General features: G+C 49.4%; 1 protein-coding gene across 1 annotated transcript in view; it reads left to right on the top strand.

The window, feature by feature from the left end:
• LOC116569313 (serine/threonine-protein kinase MRCK alpha-like) overlaps window positions 1–7,955 on the top strand; it is a 92,583-nt gene that overhangs the window by 7,178 nt on the left and 77,450 nt on the right. The window lies entirely within an intron of this gene.

Raw genomic sequence — 7,955 nt, 5'->3', positions numbered from 1 at the left:
TCCGCCAGGCCAGCTCGGCCACACAAGGCCCAGCGACTTCACCTGCTTTAACTCCCTCAACCAACCACATGGAGGCTTTACTAATGTGTGACGCAGTATTAAAGCCTTTTCCCATTTAGCAGAACGTACCACAGCAGACACTGAGACAACTGGAAACTGACTTAAAGGAAAAGACAAGACGGGTAGAAGAGCCCGCGCACCCTGCAGACGACGACACTCCCTCCTCGGAGAGCAGCGCCCGCACGCGGCACGCACCTGCTCCGGCTCCACGGCGCTCGCTCTCCGTCCGACTCTCCGCTGAGTGTTCGGGGACTTGAGATGCGCAAAAATGAACAAAGGGAAATGCTGTCGTTTACAAGAGCTACTTGAGAAGAACACGGGTGTAACAGCTGGAACGGACTGCGCCCGCTAACCGGGGACTGCCCATCACGGTGGCTCACGGCCGCTCACCTTCCCAGGCCCCGGTGCCAGGCTACACACCCCAGCAGGCAGGCCACACGCCCCGGCGGTGGCTAGAATAAACAGTGCACGGACCGGCTCTGAACCTGAAAACTTTGAAGTGGTCCTAAACGAGGCGTTACCCAGAGAGAGGAGGACTTTTAAAAATTCCTCTAGCTCTTTTCACCACAGCAGGACCCACACCCAGACAACAGTCAGAGTTCTGCTGCACTCCCCGTCTAGGGTCAGGGAAGCGGATGCCTGAGGCGAGCTCTAGCATACTTGCTGGGTACGTATGCTCAGTTTTCACGCTCCGCACTGCAGGTCTCTTGCCATCGAGCTGGGTTTAGCTCAGGACACCTGCCTGCTGCCGTCGGCCACACGGCGGCGAGTTCCCACCTGCGCCCTCCATTCACGAGCAAATGCGCTCATCTCCTGTCAGGAATCATGGGGCACCGCGCTGCTTCAGGAGGGCAGGCCACAGGCGGGACCCGGCCCCTCGTCTCTTCCTACAGGCTTGGAGTCCTGGAGTTTTCCTGCGCCAGCTGCTCCCTGCCTCTCAGTTGTGCCCCTCTGTCAGGTGGCTCGAACCCAGTCCCCCTCCCTGACCCTGTGCTTACCAGACTACCCAGCTTTACCTGGCAGCCACTGCACGTCTGATTAACAAATGAACGGAGAACATTACTGGACTTCCCTCATCTAAACACTTTTTAAAACATATTTTTATATTTTTAAAACATATTTAAAAACATATGTTTTTAAAACATATTTTTAAAAAGTCCATTCTTTTATCATGATCTGATTAGAATGGGATAAGCAGTTCATTTTCACAATTCCTCCAAGACACGTGTACATGAAAGACCAAACGTGCCTCTTCCTGTAGGCAGTTAAAATGTACACCAACACAGCCTATTATGAAAAGCACATGAAGTGCCGTTTGACGTCCATTCCCGAGAGGTCACGGTCACTGCACAGACGACATTGACATCAGCTAAGTGTGGGACTTTACGGTAACGAAGTTGATGACTGTGTCCCATGTGATCCAAATGGCGTCACACAGGTGCTTAGGTTTTGAGCATCAGACTTGTGACATCACCAACACAGAGGACATGATCCTGACCCTGACGGCCCACCCTCTGCCACACGCTGCCAGTGAAAGGTTTCGGGGAAAATCGGACGAGAACGAGGGAAGCGGCCACATGCTAGAGAATTGGGCCTCCCCCGCCGACGAGGAGCTCCTGCCTCCTCCTCAGCACGCTCTATGCAGGGTGCCTGCAGGCAAGCCCCTGTCACCCCCACTTCTGATCAGAATGAGGCCAAGTCCCCCTCTGCACGGGGCCTCTAAATCAGGACTATCTACCCCAAATCTCCATGATTCAGTTAGCAGACGAGCCCCAGAACTGCTCTCATCCAGTATCTCCATTTCAAAAACAAAACATCTGCTATGGACAAGAACTATGTTTGCTAAATACAAAGAAGACTTTGAATCATTCTGTAGACTCTGCTTTACACGACTCCTTTTTTCACTGACGAGCGATGGTAAAGTCAAACAATCTTGACTTAATTTCAGGGCTTCAGCATTAGTTACGCAGTGGATGAAAACTGCATGCTGGAAATGTTCCCACCATCGTAACTGCTCTTACATCACTGCCAAAAAGTGGTTAAGAAGCCTTTACAGTAAGTCAATGACTTACCAATTCTTGCATTTCCCAAAAGTCTAACAAAGACTGGCCTCTTCCTCCTTGTACCTGGAGACACTGGGCTTTAGCTGATGGCAGCCTCGCAGAGCAGGTTTTGGGATAGGCGGGTGTGCAGCACTGCCTGACTTCTGACATGTGACAGCTACTCTGAGCAATGACTAAACTCTCAGCCAAGGGAGGAGGAGGCAGCCAGCAGGGAAAGCGCCGGGCCGCGCTCTCCTGTTCCTGATGTTGGTCTTCCATGCAGACGAATTGTTCCACCAGCTGCTCCACGGATCTGCACTGAGTGCAGGCAGAGCACCGCACCCACGGAGTCACCGCCAGGAACACACGCTGCAGGGCAGAGGCCATGGACAGAGGTGCCCAGAAAGCTGTGTGTCCCTCCCAGCACTCACGGCCCTTTCTTGCACCTGCTCCCTAACCAGAACCTAACAGAATGGATTCGAGGCCGGGTACAGGATGTCTGGCACGACGGCAGGGCCTGGCCACGGCAGTCATCACAGGGGGTTTGAGATCTGGCCCCCCGCCTCACCAGGTGTGGACCAGGGCAGGCCTGACACTGCTGCGTGCCTCTCAGGTCCTTCTTCTGTCAAAGAGGGAACAGTCAGATCTGCCTCAAAGGACTGTTACCAGAACCACGAGTCAATGCCCGCGAAACACTCACAGTAACACCCAGCATGGAAAAACCAATACACCGTTTAAGTGTTTGTACAGGTAAATCAATACTTTTAGGATAAAAGGCTTTCTTTTAAAAGGAAAAAAGCAGTTACACCATTTTCTAATTAAGTTGTCCAAACCCCACGTATTTAAGAACCTCATATTATAGTAATTTTTCCATTTGCCTTCCCTTTTATGTATCTCCTTTTTTATTCTGCTAAGAGGTATTTTGGCTTTCTTGGTTGTCTTCCAAAGGGAAGTCTACAAAACAGTCAACTTCAGAACAGTTTAGAAACCACCAACTACATTTTTTCTTAAGGCTTCTGTATTTTGTGTTACATACTGTTTTCTTTTTAATCCTTGGAGACAAGGACAACTTTTCTTAAAAGTATGAATAATACACTTACGCACTCATTAGAGCATATAGGGCTGAGTGTTCTCCAAAATGTTTCTACGCGCAGCATCTTACATGATTCTTGCCAAAATGTTCTAAGCTGTGCGAACAAGGGCTGTCCCCTCCTGCCTTGCAAAAGCAATCCCGTGACGGTTAGTAGGAAGAAGTGGCAGGTCTAGAAACGTTATCACCAAATGTTCCTCCTAATAAAACATGCAGGCATGACTTAGTTGACTACTCTGAATTAAAGAAAGAATATATTCTGAAAAATAAACTGAGAGATTTACTTGTTCACTAATGGCTCCTGAACACAATTAAATGCCACCATCCTTCACCACGAAATCCTGCCACTGACTGTATTCTGACTTAGTTTAAGAACAAAGAGTCAAGCAGGCACCGTGTATGCAAAGCAGATACTGGGAAACCGGTGATAACCTCCAGCAAAAGAGATCTGAATGCATTCAAGGAAAACCGAGAAGCTGGACAAGACAAAGTGTCCAAGCGCGCAGCCCGAACCCTAGAGGAAAGTCCTCTCTGCGACCTGAGAAATCCTGATGCTCTTCTCAAACACACGCTCTGATAATAAAATAAGAAGCTGGAAAACTCCTAATCACATGGTCCTGACGAGATGACCAGAGACCTTGAGTGGTTCTATTTGCCAAAGGCAGAACATTCAGCCCAAGAAACTAGATGAATTTTAACTCAACCGTCATTTGACTTCTTTTTTCTGTGTTAATCATCTAATGTCATCTAATACGTTACTATGAAATAATAAAAAGGAGAACATTTTACTGAAGAAATTTATTTTCACTAGTGATTTACATTCATTTTGAAAAGCTGAGAAAAGAGCTAAACAAGGAATTCTCTTCATCTTTGAAAGTAGATGCCTGAATGTATTACTCCCGGGGGAAAAAAAGATGACAGTAAAAAAATCACCTTTCGTGGGGGGCCTGGGTGGCTCAGTTGGTTGAGCGTCCAACTTCTGATTTCGGCTCGGGTCATGAACTCAGGGTTGTGAGACTGAGTCCCTCGTCAGGCTCTGCGCTCAGCAAGGAGTCTGCTCGGGACCCCTAAAAACCCAAACCAAATTTAAATTTCAAACTCACTCCAACAGCAAGGTACAGAACACATGCAGGCTATGCTGCCATTTTTGTAAAAATAGAGGGAAAATGTATGTACGGAAGTCGTTTGCATTCGCTGAAAAACGTCCCTGGAGGAATAAGTAAGGAATGACTCATAGTAGTAGCTCCTTAGTAGCTGCCTTTTGTGGGGGCCGGGGGGGGGAGGGGTGCTGCGATAATGGTGGGGGAGGAGACAACTTTCACTCTCTGTGAACCTTCCAAAGCTTACATCATGGGCTGAATTATTCAATCAAAAATACTAACTTAAAAACCATGAACTTGGGGCATCTGCGTGGCTCAGTGGTTAAGCCTCTGCCTTCGGCTCAGGTCATGATCTCAGGGTCCTGGGATTGAGCCCCGCATCGGGCTCCCTGCTCAGCGGGAAGCCTGCTTCTCGCTCTCGCACTCCCCCTGCCTGTGCTCCCTCTCTCACTGTCAAAGGAATAAATAAAAATATTAAAAAAAAGAAAGAAACCATGAACTAAAGATCCTGCGTGTGGAAGCCCACGATAGCCGCTACTGCACACTCCAGTCTGGGGGAGCCACACACCGAGCTGACTGGGCTATTTTACTGGCTCTGGGAAAACTGGTTTCGAAGAGTTAAAACCTTTCTTTTTCATGACTTGATTCAGCAATAAATCTGCTATTTTCTTAAATTGACTCCCAAGAAGAAGTCAAGGCCACACATGCAAATAAAATCCGCTAGAAAGAAATGCTTTTAAGAAATTAATTTTTTTAGCCCCAGCAAGCAAATCATAGAAATTCTTGTTGATGAGATTACAACGAACCACCCATAAAAAATGTCTTGCCTAGCTCTCTAATACTACTCATCTAGGAAATAATTACTTACCAGTAACAACAACGCAGACAACCATGTCTGCACTAGACTAAAGGGGGACTGACCGGTGCTCTGCAAGTCTTTGGTCCTGCCATCAGGGCTGGCATCAGAGTACTTGGCTCCTCGTTATAAGGCTGAAATTCATGAGCTGTGTGACTGTGAGGAAGTCACGTAACCTCTCTGAACCTTCCACGCTGCTTCTGAAGGACTGGGTTGCTGGAACACACGATATTTCAGACCTGTTCCAGCTTAAAATACTGGGACACCTTCTCTGTTGTCTGTTTCCAATACCAATGATCTAACACTAAGCTAGCTATGGAGTACAGAAAGGTTCTCCCTTCAATAAAAACACCTTCACTGTTTCAGACAGACACACACACGCACAGGCTTAGACATGCAAACTTGGACAGAAGAGAAGATGGAAGCCATCTCCCAGGCTCTATTTTCCCCACAAGCTGCCATGTGGAAGCCAGAATGTTATGTCCAGTACTATATTCATGTGAACGGTCATTTAACAACATTTTCCCTGAGGACTCGGAGTTGGGGACTTCGTCCTGTTTGGAATCACACTCATCCTCAAACCCAGCTGGTCGCCAGTGACCCTCTTCCTTCCAGAAAGAGTCCCATCACTGATCCTTCGCCACCTCCCACCCCATCTGTCCTGTCTCCCTTCCCGCAGGAGGCGGCTGCCCAGCTGGAGCCATCCCCCAGCCCACTCACAGCAAGGCTCGAGCCAGGGTCTGGGCTCCCAGTGGAAGGTGGGCAGAGCCATGTGCAACATCCTGTGCCTGCCTTGAGGGCTACTGCAGCCGCGCGGCCTGCTCCTCCACGCCGGCCCCCAGCTGCACCCTCGCAGAAAAGCACAAGGATGGTGGGCTCGGCACTGGAGGAAGGGCACAGGGAAGAAGTCGGTTCCTGTACGAATGTGAAGAGCAGGGCCATCTGCGGCAGGACCCATCCCCTTCAACAGGCAAATGCGACAGAAACAAACTGGGTCCCCTCGTGCCATGGTCCTTGGGGCGCCTACGAGAGCAGCTTAGGCTCCACCGGGCTGACGAGCTGGCCCTGGGCAGCAGGTCCTTTCCTCCACAAGCACCAGGGCCCCTCGCACGCACAGACTCACCCACTCAACGCTAGTTCATCATGGATCTCTTTTCCGAGTTCTGAAACTAATCTGAGTCCGTTGTTAGATGCGGGTGCGTGGTGTGAAGGAGACAGCCATACGTACCAAACGTGCCATAGAATCCTCTAGGTCCACAAGTCCTCATGCCATACTTCTTCAGAGACGCCAAAACTGCCACCTTTGTGGGAGAAATGTCCAGTCTTAATGCTTTATCTCCAGGGCTCACAACCGACGCTCCCTATTCGTTAGCCCCCTCCCAGCGCCCCCGCCGCCAACTATGTTCCTTGCTCTCTTAGAAGCGTGGCGACTCTGATGGGACACGGAGAGCAGATACGTGCGAAGATGGAGGGACAGACCTTAAAACGTGGAAAAGCGGTGTTAGTCTCCTCGCCCAAACATGGTTGACTCAAGGCCGTTATGATTTTTGGCATTTCTGGGCAGAAGTCTTTCCTCCGAACGGCTCACCGCCCTCCGGGACACAGAGCCATTTCCGAGGCACACCTCCGACTGTGACCTGGGGGCTGGCTCACAGGGCTGCCCAGATGTCGCGGCCGCCAAGCCACACCACACACCCTGACTGCCTCCACTCTGTCAACTCTGGTCACAGCTCTGCCAAGAAAGAGCGACGGCCAGTGGCCAGCAGAGGGAGCCCCTTCCCATGTTCTACTTGGTCTCTTCTGTCCTGCCCAGGTCTGTAGGTAATCGGCAGTTCCGCACAGGACCTACTTACCTTAACACGAGCGTTATCCAACAATCCCAGGAAATAAAAGGAGGCAAAGTTGACACATTTCTTTCCATTCACCATAATTTTGTGGCTGGGGGGGGGGCTGGGGAGAGAGAGGACAGAGGTAGATTTGAGCAGATATTCACATTCCAGGGCACGTGCTGTCACATCACCCTGGGGCCACACGACACAGAACTGATGTCACTCCACCCTGCTTGCACACCGGTCTCCTGGCTCTCCACTCAACCTAACCGATGAACTATTTCAGATTTATTTATTTCTAGAGAGAGTGTGAGTACACACGCGGGAACGGGGTAGAGGCAGAGGGAGAGAGAGAGAGTCCCCAGAAGACTCGGAGCTGAGCACGGAGCCTAACGCAGAACTTGACCTCATGACCCTAAAACCATGACCCGAGCCTTAATCAAGAGGCAGCCCCTTCGCCGACAGAGCCACCAGGTGCCGTCTTCTCATTACTTTTGAAGTGTAAAATTAGCAAGTGGTATTGATGAATCAGCCACTAGTTTTCTTATCGGGCTAACTTGTAGTACTTAAAAAAGAACAACAACAAAAAGTGAGCTATAACCCCAACACAGATAAGTGGCAAACCTTTGATTTTAAAACTCATTAAGAAAGAAGTAGTTAAATGAAATGAAGGACCTGGGGAAAAAATGCGAAATAAGACAAAGATGAAGGAAATATAAAAACATCAAAATCAAAAGCAAGAATGGTCAGAAAAGGTAACAAAAGAAAATGGAGATCAAAGAGGTAACAAAAGAAAATGTGGAAGAATGTCCTTGCGACGCCGTGGAGTATGGACAAGTCCTCCCACACACACAGAGTGAGACCAAAATGGATGAATTGGAGTCAAAATTAAGAATTTAGTTGGGGAGGGGTGCCTGGGTGGCTCAGTTGGTTGGACGACTGCCTTCATCTCAGGTCATGATCCCGGAGTCCCAGGAT

Source organism: Mustela erminea, chromosome 11 (assembly GCF_009829155.1).
Source record: "Mustela erminea isolate mMusErm1 chromosome 11, mMusErm1.Pri, whole genome shotgun sequence".
Lineage (NCBI taxonomy): Eukaryota > Metazoa > Chordata > Mammalia > Carnivora > Mustelidae > Mustela > Mustela erminea.
Note: the sequence above shows the minus strand (reverse complement) of the source record. Positions and strands in the feature narration are given on the sequence as shown.